This window comes from Phacochoerus africanus, chromosome 7 (assembly GCF_016906955.1).
Source record: "Phacochoerus africanus isolate WHEZ1 chromosome 7, ROS_Pafr_v1, whole genome shotgun sequence".
Taxonomy (NCBI): Eukaryota; Metazoa; Chordata; class Mammalia; order Artiodactyla; family Suidae; genus Phacochoerus; species Phacochoerus africanus.
In genome coordinates this window covers 10901570-10913513 of record NC_062550.1, presented here as the reverse complement: position 1 = coordinate 10913513, position 11944 = coordinate 10901570, and the positions used below count along the sequence as shown (strand labels likewise).

Sequence of the window (11944 nt, the reverse complement as noted above, 5' to 3'; positions counted from 1 at the left end):
TCTCCAGGGTGCTGACACTGTCAACAGTGTGGTCCAGTCTTTGACCATGACATTGAGAGGCTCGGTCTCCAGGCAGAGGCAGATTGGGAGAGAAGCTGCACCAGTCCTTTGCCGAGCATTGGCTCCAGGGGTAGAAGGAGCAGCGGGTGGACTGGATTCGGAAGCCAGTGCTGGAGCCCGGATGCATCTCCGGGGTGACTCTCCCAGACTTGGGGGCTGTGATGCACAAGATGGACAAATCCAAGCTGACTCTAAATTTTCAAGCTGGGGTTCATTGGAGAATGGCGCTGCTGCTTTTGAAGGTGGTATGTCTGGGGAGAAAGTGGTACCCAGCGGGGGAGAGGCTACACTGGAGTTGAGAGGTCTAGGCTGTTTGAACTGGAAGAGGCTCCATAGTCATAGACTACAACCGGGTGAAGAGACCAGGGCCAATGTGAGAGATCAAATCGTACAGAGCAGTGCCTGAGCTAGGAACCCGCGCTGGCTTTAGGATGCCCGGAGGATATTCTGGTGGAGATGCCCATGAACTCTGAACCCTGGGGAGAGGGCGAGCTGGACACAGATCTTTGGTGGTTATCAGGAAGGTCAAGGAGTTGAAGTCCCAGGCAGAGCTGAGCTCTGGGAGGCAGGACTGCAGCTGTCTTGAGGACCAGTCCTCAAGGAAGATCCCTGGCCAGGGTCTGGGAAAATAAGCAGAATGCTGTGCCAGGGACAGTGTACGCTGCATCATGCTTTTGGCCTTGTGATCCTCCCCCACTTTCAAGGCAGGCATTGCCGTCAGGGTTTTCCTAATGAGGAAACAAGTCTCAGAGAGGTTAGGTGAATTGCCTAAGGTCACAGAGCAGAGGTAGAACTTACACCCGGATCTCTCTGACCCCAAAGCCTTTGCTCTTTTCCACTCTTCTGGCTTGCTTCTTGATAGGACTGACAGAAGATACACACTGAGGGCAATGCCCTTTCCCCGCCACGAGTGCCTTCTCGGGAACTAGGATGGCTTCTTCTCTGTCCCCAATGGTCTTCACGTGCCTGTAATGAAGCAGATCTAGATGCGCTGAACCATATCGCGTGACGCATTTATTGAGGACTGACTGTGTGCTCTGTGCTTTATGCACACCATTTCATTTTACTCTCATGATCACCTTCAGAGATTTAAAGAAATAAGAGTCCCAGAGAGAGGTTTAGTGACTTGTCCAAGGTCACGTGGCTAGTAAGTGAGTCAGCTAAGATTTACACCCACGTCTTTCCAGGAGTTCCTGTTGTGGCTCAGCAGGTAAAGAACCCGAATAGCATCCATGAGGATGTGGGTTGGATCCCTGGCCTTGCTCAGTGGGTTAAGGATCTGGTGTGGCCATGAGCTGGGGCGTAGGTTGCAGATGTGGCTTGCATCTGGCGTGGCTGTGGCTGTGGCTGTGGCTGGCAGCTGCAGCTCCAGTTTGACCCCTAGCCTGAGAACTTCCATATGCCACGGGTGCAGCCCTAAAAGGAAAAAAAAAAAAAAAAAAGACCATAAGTAAATAAATAAATAAATCCAGGTCTTTCCATTTCTGAAGCATTTTTTTTCCCCCACAATACTTGAAAGTAGGGTAAGGATGTTCTGAAGCCTGAATAGAATATCTTGAAACATCCACATTTTGTTTTGTTTGTTGTTTGCTCTGAATCTGTACTAAATCAAGCAGTTCTCACTTTGTTAATTTGATTATACAAGGGCCTTGGTGATGGAGAATGGGTTTTTCAGGCAGGCCTTTTTTGACAGTACGTTACAGAAAGCCTAACTCAGGCTGGAGTTATTCTGTAACTGTACATGGTGATGGATGTTAATTAGACTTATTGTGGTTATTATTTTGCAGTATGTACAAATATTGAATCACTATGTTATACACCTGAAACTAATATAATGTGTGTCGATTATATCTAAATTAAAAAAAAAAAGAAACATTCCATGCCAAAAAAAAAAAAAGGCAAAAGGGAGATTTATTGACTCTCATGACTACTAAGTCCAGGAAGGTTCAGGTATGGCTTGATCCAGAACTCAACAACTGCCATGAGAATATTGTTTCTATTTCTCAGCAATACCTTGTACTTCATTGGCCATCTTCTCAGACTGGCTGTCCCTTGAAGGTTACAAGACTCCCCTGCAGTGCTGTAAACTTTCAGGTCCATGTCCTGTGGGGATAAAGGAGTTCAGTGTCCTAATATCTTGATCAAAATCCCCAGAATTGAGTTTCAGTGGCTGTGATTAGCTTGGTTTGGTCATACACCATCCCTGAACTGGTCACTCTCAATTGCAGGGGCGGCCAGGCCTGGGCTGCAAAGGCATCTTTTTTTTTTTGTCTTTTTGCCTTTTTCTAGGGCCGCGCCCTCGGCATCTGGAGGTTCCCAGGCTAGGGATCTAATCGGAGCCTACGCCAGAGCCACAGCAATGTGGGATCTGAGCCGCGTCTGCAACCTACACCACAGCTCCTGGCAACGCCGGATCCTTAAACCACTGAGCGAGGCCAGGGACGGAACCCTCAACCTCATGGTTCCTCGTCGGATTCGTTAACCACTGCGCCACGACGGGAACTCCTGCAAGGTATCTTCATGTCAACACCATGGGACCTGCGTGGGGAGAAGGTAGTGGATTCTGGGGGGTCAAAGTCTTGAACTCTTCATTGTGCGAGTCTCTGGGAGGCAAGGGGCACCCAAGCGTGCCAGACACTAGTGTTTATGCCCCAAGTCCTTGGTGAGTTTGATGGTAGAATACGTGAACTTCTAGAGAAGGATTCTCTCTGGGGCCCGAAGTGGCCTTTCTGAACTTGAGATCTCCAACCCCATCCTGAGCCTCATGAGGCCTAACAGGCCGCTACTTCCATCCCCATGGGACTCTGTTAAAAGGGTGCCCAGTGGAATTTCCTCCTAGATGCAGGGTTTCTTCTTCTGACCAGTGATGAGATGGCTGGATAGATCGATGGAGGTCTTGTTCCCACATTGACCTCAGCTTTTCTATCCCCTGGTCCCCAAGCTGCGCCTGGCTTTCAACTGAACGCTTGCTCATATACATTGCTAAAGTGGATCCTGTTATCCTCTTTCTACAGAGGACAAAAACCTGAGGCCCAGAGAAGTTAAGTCATTTGCCCAAGGTCACACAGCATCCAAAGACTGAACCTGGTCGGTCTGCCTCCACCCCTGCCCAGTGCTCTCCCCTAAGCCTGCTCTGGCCTCCCAGCTGGTGGAGGGAAGGAGACCAGTGTGTGTGGGTCAGCAGTCTCCTAGCTGCTGTCTGCCAGGAGACGAGCATTCAGCTGTTAGCTTCGCTGGTGATATTTCATTAGTTCACACTATTTCCACCTGCCGTGGCCGGGAACAGGATACAGAGTTCCTCACGTCCAGGGCCCTGGCAGGCTGGGTGGAGGCCATGGCATCTAATGATATTCATGAAGTCAGCCCTATGAGTTGATGGGTATTCCCTCCAAGGAATCTTGGCCCCATTCCTCACAGCCAGATCTTGAGCCTGTGGCCTTGTTTCCCCTCCCGCCTTTCACCTGTATTTAAGCACAATTTCACCCTGAGAGAGGCCAAGGGGTTTGAGAGTCCCTGTGGGTGACATGGGCATGCGGGTGGACCTCCTTGGGTCCCTGCCCTGACTCCTGCCACTTACCCATTGCGTGACCTTGAGCCAGTCGCTTCACCTCTCTGGGCCTAGGTTTCTTCATCTGTAAAATGGAGCTGAAGAGGCAGCCGTGGTGAATAGTAAGTGAGACGCTGTCTGAATAAGGGATATAAAATCCTACACAGGTGAGGAGTTCCCGTCATGGCTCAGTGGTTAACGAATCCAACTGAGAACCATGAGGTTGCAGGTTCAATCCCTGGCCTCACCCAATGGGTTGGGGATCTGGCGTTGCCGTGAGCTGTGGTGTAGGCTGCAGACGTGGCTTGGATCCCATGTTGCTGCGGCTCTGGCGTAGGCTTGGGAGCTACAGCTCTGATTAGACCCCTAGCCTGGGAACCTCCATGTGCCGTGAGTGCAGCCCTAGAGAAGGCAAAAAGACAAAAAAAAAGAAAGAAAGAAAGAAAAAGAAAGAAAGAAAGAAAGAAAGAAAGAAAGAAAGAAAGAAAGAAAGAAAGAAAGAAAGAAAGAAAGAAAGAAAGAAAGAAAGAAAGAAAGAAAGAAAGAAAGAAAGAAAGAAAGAAAGAAAGAAAGAAAAAGAAAGAAAGAAAGAAAAGAAAATCCTACACAAATGATGCTCAGGGTGGTTATCATTGTGAGGGATTTACCCTTGACCCGGTCCTGCCACTGGGAGGACCCGGGAGGAGTGGCTTTGTGGATAGAGAGGTGGAGAACCAGGGAGGGCCTGCCCCTGACCACTCCTGGCTTTCCCAGGAAGGTCTCTGAGGCCAGTGTCCTAGTTGGGGAGGTCAAGAGCTCCAGATGAGGGAGGAGGAAGAACTGGAGGACGCGAAGGGTGGAAGGGTCTGAGGCCCCGCGGGACCAGGGTAGTGCAAGATGGGGCTGGGACTCTGACAGGTGAGCTGGGGTTGAGGCGGTAAAGCCGAGGTGATCGTGGCTCTTGGCCACCCGAATTTGTGTCCCTTCCTTGAAGACTTCACCCCATCTCAGCGGTGCTCAGAGGAAAGCGAGGAAGAGTTTGGAGTGACAGAGAGGAGCAGGGCAGTCAAGGTCATGGCTATGGAAGTTGGAAGACCTGGTGAAAGCTGTTAATGGGCAGAACTGGGGATTCTTCCTCCCTGGGTTGTTCTGGGTGATGCCGGTGAAGAAGCCGAGCGAGGTCGGTCTGAGAGTTAAGAACCCTCTTGACTCCTAAACACCTGCCAATGTCAGGGGAGTGGACCACATCCCACCTGGAGCCCAGCTCAGATGGATAAAGCTGGCCTAGATTCCTAGATTCCTTTCTCACACTATATCTCCATCAGTCCACTTCTACCTCCATCCCTTACTGCTCCCATCACCATAACAACCCACATCCCATAATGAAGGGGTAGAAGGATCACTGAAAGAGGTTGTGTATTCCTATGTGTATATGGTGTATGTGTCTGTGGGGTCTTGTGTGTGCACATGCGTGTGCACACGCGTGCACCTCCAGGGGGTGGGTGATAAATTTCCATGAGTTTTGGGGGACTCTCATCTTCAGTGGCTCTGGGGAGTGCGGGTGCCTGGGGTGCCTGGGAGCTCCGCTCCCGGTGGGGCCAGGACCTCTAACAAGCCACCTGCATCCTCTCCAGCATCTGGCATCTTTGCATCAAAATCAAGTAAATCCCAATGCTCTGAACTCTCCCACAGCAATGAAAGGAAACAAAGGACTCACTCGAGCTATTTATCTGTTCCGATGTGTTATGGACTGAACTGTGTCCCTCCTCCCCCAGAGTCACCTGCTAAAGCCCTAACCTCTAGGACCTCAGGCTGTGACTGTATTTGGAGGGAGGGTCTTTACAGAGGTCATGGCCATGAGATCACTGGGGTAGGCCCCAATCCAATGTGACTGGTGTCCTTTATTTTTGTTTGTTTTTTGTTTTTTGGCTTTTTTAAGGCCGCACCCACGGCACACAGACGTTCCCAGGCTAGAGGTTGAATCGGAGCTATGGCTGTTGGCCACAGCCACAGCAACGCGGGATCCCTGACCCACTGAGTGAAGCCAGGGATCGAACCCACATCCTCATGGATACCAGTTGGATTCGTTTCCACTGCACCGCAACAGGAACTCTTGGTGTCCTTCTAAGAAGAGGAAGTTGGGACACAGACACACAGAGGGAAGGCCAGGTGAGGACGCAGGGAGGAGTTGGCCGCCTGCGAACCAAGGAGAGAGGCCTCGGGAGAAGCCAACCCCCCCCACACACACCTTGATTTCCGACCTCTAGCCCCCAGGACCCTGAGGACATAAATGTCTGCTGTCTAAGCCGGGGCCAGGGGGTCCTTTGTTGTGGCACCACCAACAGCAAGAGGCTGCTGGGAGTTCCCGTGGTGGCTTGGCTGTAATGAACCCAACTAGTATCCATGAGGATGTGGGTTTGATCCCTGACCTGGCTCAGTGGGTTAAGGATCTGGCATTGCTGTGGCTGTGGTGTAGGCTGGCAGCTGCAGCTCCAATTCCACCCCTAGCCTGGAAACTTCCATATGCTGCAGGTGAGGCCCCACCCTACCTCCGCCCCCCCCAAAAAAAGAAAGAGGATGCCGGAGGGGTTGCAAGAGGGCCAGGGTCTCCATTTCCACCATGAAGACACAGACCACATTCTCGTGAAAACTCTCCAAGTCTTTTGAAATCCTTTTACCTTTCCTTTCTTAAAATTTTTTTTCTTATGGAAATGACATGTACTCTTTAAGGAAACAATGGAAAATAGAGGGGCTGGGGTAGGGGAGTCACCAGTAATCTATTGCTACCCGAGAACAACCGCTGTTATCTTTGCCTTTCCCATCCCTGTCCAGCCAGCCATCTGCCAGTCACCCTTGGTGGCTCAGCTTGGGTGCTGCTGCTTCCTGGAAGGCCTCCTTGGTTTCTCTCCCTGGACCACATGCCCCTCCTAGCACCTGCGTTGAGCTCCTTCACCACTTTGGTAATGGCCCCATTATTCCCCTCGTTCGCTCTGCTTTTCCGGTTGCCTCTTTAGCTGGGAGTTTGAGACACCAATACCGGCGTCCAGCTTCCCTCCAGGAGGGCCTCCAAGGAGAGTAAATCAAACTGATGTTTTTATTTTTGGCTGTGTGTGTGGACAGAGGTGGTTCTCTAAAACATTCTTGGATTGCTACTTATGATGCTGTCGAAATCCACTTACTCACCTGTACTTCAGCGGCAACTGCTGGGTGTGTGATTAGTCTTTCAGGAACTGTAGGCTTCCCTTGAGGGTTCGAGCCTCTTATTCACGGGCTCTCACTTCCTGACCCCAAATTGCAACTCCTATTCCAATAAGAGAGGGTGCTTTGGGGAACAGAGAACTGGCTATTTGAAACCAGGCTGAGCAAATCTGGAATGTTTGGTGCCCATACGTCTTGGGCCCTTCAGCCCATGGGGGGAGACTTGATGTTGGCTCCTAGTTGCGAAGCTCTTCGTGACATGACCAAAGCAGTTTTTAAAAATATTTTCGTATTAAAGTGTAGTTGATTTACGATGTGTCTTCAATTTTGGTTGTATAGCAAAGCGACCCAAGCATACACAGTTCCCTGTGCTGTACGGTAGGACCCCCCTGCCCATCCATTCCAGACACAAGAGTTTGCATCCACCAACACCAAACTCCCCATCTCCATCCCACTCCCTCCCCCTTCCCTCGAGCAACCACAGGTCTGCTTGCTTTGGCCTTGATCTGTTTCTGTTCTATGGATACGATCATTTGTTCCATATTTTAGATGCCACAAATGAGTGATATCACATGATATTTGTCTTTCTCTTTCTGACTTACTTCACTTAGTATGAGAATCTCTAGTTCTATCCATGTTGCTGCAAATGGCATTAGTTTGTCCTTTTTAGGGCTGAATAGTATTCCGCTGCATATATGTACCATATCTTCTTAAACCATTCATCTGTCTGTGGACATTTAGGTTGTTTCCATGTCTTGGCTATTGTGAACAGCACTGCAGTAAACATAGGGGTGCATGTACCTTTTTGAATGAATGTTTTGCCTGGATGTATGCCCAGCTGTGGGATTGCTGGGTCATATGGTAATTCTATATATAGTTTTCTGAGGAACCTCCATACAGTTTTGCATAGTGGTGGTACCAGCGTTCCCACCAACAGGGAAGGAGGGCACCCTTTTGACCAACGTGGTTTTGGTTTTTTTTTTTTTTTGGTCTTTTTGGGGTCACACCTGCCAGTCTACATCACAGCCACAGTAACACCAGATCCAAGCAGCGTCTGTGACCCACACCATAGCTCATGACAACACTGGATCCTTAACCCACTGAGCGAGGCCAGGAATCAAACCCTCAACCTTATGTTCCTAGTCGGATTCGTTTCTGCTGTGCCACGACGGGAACTCCTTGACCAACGTGTTTTAAGGACATAGTTGAACCATCGTTCTTTCTTATCAACTGTGCATTGGTTTCACTCTGATTGTGGATTGAATTCTACTGAAAAAAAATACTGTTCAGTCACAGAACCTGTATCTATTTGAAAACCCAGCGGTTCCCATCTTGCTCCAGTACTGTAGACCAAGCCACAGATTTTGTTGGAGATTGGGACTGGGGTTTGGAGGTTGGCAATGAAGGAGAATCGGGAAGTAAATATACGGGCAAGACAAGGCAGAGAAGGACCCACAGAAACCGCAGGACAGCCCTCCCTCCCCCCTCCCCTCCCCTCCCCCCACATCTCCTCTCTCCATCTGCCCCTCCTCCCCCATTCTCTCCCCCGCATCACCCTCTACCACCATCCCCCCCGTCTCTCTCCCCACCCCTCCACCTCCACCTCTGCTTCCCCTCCCTCTCTCTCTCTTAGCTGGAGCATTCCTTCCTCTCCATCTCCTTGGCCAGTCTCTCTTTTCCACAACTCTCGGTCATGTGTCCTTGGCCTTGTAGGTCTGTAGCATTGGGAGGCCTTTAGCGATCAATGGATCCATTCGACTATCTCATTTTTATTTTTTATTTTATTTATTTTATTTTATTTTATTTTTGGTCTTTTTGCCTTTTCTAGGGCCGCTCCCGCGGCATATGGAGATTCCCAGGCTAGGGGTCTAATCAGAGCTATAGCTGCTGGCTTAGGCCAGGGCCACGGCAACTCGGGATCTGAGCCGAGTCTGCGATCTACATCACAGCTCACAGCAATGCCAGATCCTTAACCCACTGAGCAAGGCTAGGGATCGAACCGGCAACCTTGTGGTTCCTAGTCGGATTCGTTAACCACTGAGCCACGACGGGAACTCCTCGACTATCTCATTTTTAAAGGTTTGTTCCTTGTATGGCTTTTTAAAAAACTGTGATAAAAAATACAAAACACTGGGGTTTCCACTATGGTGCCATGGGTAAACGATTGACTGTAGCAGCTCAGATTGCTGCAGAGGCACAGTTTCGATCCCTGGCCTGGGGCAGTGTGTTAAAGGATCTGGCATTGCTGCCGTTGTGGTGCGGGCACAACTGGGGCTCAGACTCAGTCCCTGGCCGGGGAACTTCCATATGCTGCAGGTGCAGCCATTACAAAAAAAAATAATAGTAACAAAATCTGTCGTCATAACCCCTTTAAAGTGTACAGTTCAGTAGTGTTAAGTGTATTACATTGTTCTTTCACCCATCCCATTTTACAGATGGCAAGCCTGAGGCTCGGAGGAACTAGAACACCTCTAGGGACTTGGCGGAGCAAGGATTCACATCCAGGCCCGTGGATCAGCCTCTGGATCCTGAAGGAGGGTAGGACATGCTGAAGGGAAGTGGATGAGAGCATCGGGGGGGAGAGGCCCCAGTATGGGCAAGAGGTGTGGGTCGTAGTTAGACTGTGGTCCACGTGCTGTGCTCTCCTCCCTAACTGGGAAAGGTCTAAATGATCAAATGAAGCCTTGAGAACCTACTAAGTGAAAGGATCCAGGCGCAAAAGGCCACTTATGGGACAGTTCCCTTTATAAGAAATACCTAGAATAGGTAAATCCATGCGGACAGAAAGTGGGCTGGTGGTGACCAGGGGCTGGGAGAGACGAGAAGAGAGAATCGCTGCTTAAACGGTAAAGGATTCTACTATGGGATGACTCAGAGATATGGCATCTAGACCGAGGTGGTGCTGGCATAATACTATGAAGGCATTAAACTATTGCCTCTGAATTGTCCACTTAAAAACCAGGAACATTTGGAGTTCCCATTGTGGCTCAGCGGTTTAAGAACGTGACTAGTATCCATGAGGTTGTGGGTTCGAACCCTGGCCTTGCTCAGGGTTAAGGATCCGGTGTTGCCACGAGCTGCAGTGTAGGTTGCAGACACAGCTTGGATCTGGCATTGCTGTGGCTGTGGCATAGGCCAGCATCTGCTGCTCTGATTCAACCCCTAGCCTGGGAACTTCCATACTTCCATATGCTGTGCGTGCTGCCCTAAAAATAATCCAGACCAAAACCAAACAGGGAACTCTTTAAAGTTTCCAATATTGATGCAGCTGTGGCTCAGATTTGATCCCTGGCCCCTGGCCCCGGGAACTTCCATATGTCGAGGGTGCTGCTGAAAAAGAAAAAACAAAAAAGCAAAAAGCTTTCTGTTATGTGACTGTCACCTCAATGACAAACATTTTCTCCCCAAGATTCTTAGTGAATCTCGCAGATGACAAAATATCGAAAGATAGCTATTTTCATCCCTCCTGCAGGGCACGACACCTGCCGCTCATCCCTCATGACTGAATTCAGGCGTCACCTCTTTCCAGAAGCCCTCCTTGATTCCCCCCTTTCCCGATTACACGCCATGCTCACGTTCCCTGTGTTGCCTGGGACGGTTACAGCGGAGCAATGATCCATTGACTTGCCTGCTGCCACCCTGTCTGTGAGCCCGCTGGGGTCAGGGACCTCTCAGAGGCAGAGCGGGAAGGAAACTCTGTCGACCTCGACACACGTGGATCTGGGTTCAAAGCCTAGCTCGCCAACGTACCAGCCATGTGCCCTGGTGGCAAGTCGCTGAACCTTTAGGAACATCAGTTTCACATCTGGAGACGGAAGACGCTCTTTTTCTTCTAGGGCTATGCCAAGGAGGCTTGATGATATCATCTCGTGCCCTGAGAGAGTCTTTCTGCTTCTCCACCTGCTTCTCCATTATGATTAGATTGCTTTTGTTTTCCCTTAGTTTCAGCCCTTTCTGAATATTTTCAGACTGTCTCCCTGACCACATGAAGAGTAGAATGGGCAGCCTGGTGTCCATGATGGGGGCTGCAGTGGTGCAAAGGGGCGAGCTGGGGGAGCTGAGGCAGCAAGGGGGTGAGTCCGGGGGGTGAGGATCTGGGCACAGTGACACCTGTTGCCAACCCTATGGACAGGAAAGGATAATATTAGCTTGAGCTGCCAGCTCTACCTGTGTGACATGGCCAGAAACTCGCCCTCTCTGAGCCTCTGCTTTTGGTTGTGTAAATGGTGATTCATGAGAGGATGTCCCTGGAGTGCTGTGAGGGTGACGTGCACACCCCGGTGAGAGGACCTAATGCAGACAGGGGTCATAGGAGCGGGTCATGCCCTTAATAGCTGCAGGTGCCCAGATGCACCACGAGGACGCCTGGCTTGTGTGGCAGCCATGCTAGACTGGAGAACAATGTGCATCAGAAAGAGAAATACAACCAGCTATGATGTAAAAAATAAAAATAGGAGTTCCCATCGTGGCACAGCGGAAACAAATCCAACTAGGAACTGTGAGGTTGCGGGTTCGATCCCTGGCCTCGCTCAGTGGATTAAGGATCCAGTGTTGCCGTGAGCTGTGGTGTAGGTCACAGACGCGCCTTGGATCTGATGTTGCTGTGACTGTGGTGTAGGCCGGCAGCTGTAGCTCCGATTCGACCCCTAGCCTGGGAACCTCCATATGCCATGGAAGTGGTCCTAAAAAGACAAAATAAAGAAATAGAAATACACTCAACTCTTTGCTGGATTCTGAACAGACTCTTCAGCCAGTGAGCTTTCAGAAACTCCAAATTCCTACCCAAATTCTTAAAATGATTTGCAAATAAGCAAGAAAGGAGACTTCCATTCATTTTTTTTTTCTTCTTTTTAGAGCTGCACGTGTGGCATATGGAAGTTACTGGACTAGGGGTCCAAGTGGAGCTGCAGCTGCCAGCCTGCAGAACGATGGATCTGCACCAAAAAATCTGTGACTTACGCTGCAGCTTGGGGCAACACTGAATCCTTACCCACTGAGCAAGGTCAGGGATCAAACCCGAGTCCTCACAGATGCTAGTTGGGTTCTTAACCCACTGAGCCACAACAGGAGCTCCGAGAGTTCCGTTCTTTTTTCTTTTCCTTTCTTTTTTTAAAATTGAAGTATAGCTAATTTACAATATTGTGTTAGTTTCTGGTGTAC

General features: G+C 49.9%; 1 long non-coding RNA gene across 1 annotated transcript in view; it reads left to right on the top strand.

Annotated features, from left to right (window-relative positions):
* LOC125130709 (uncharacterized) overlaps positions 1 to 10786 on the top strand; it is a 51430-nt gene extending 40644 nt beyond the window's left edge. Inside the window, exons 4-5 of the long non-coding RNA XR_007135770.1 lie at positions 9220 to 9322; positions 10257 to 10786. This is a non-coding gene — a long non-coding RNA (uncharacterized LOC125130709). The remainder of the gene's footprint in view (positions 1 to 9219; positions 9323 to 10256) is intronic.
* The last annotated feature ends 1158 nt before the right edge of the window (positions 10787 to 11944 follow it).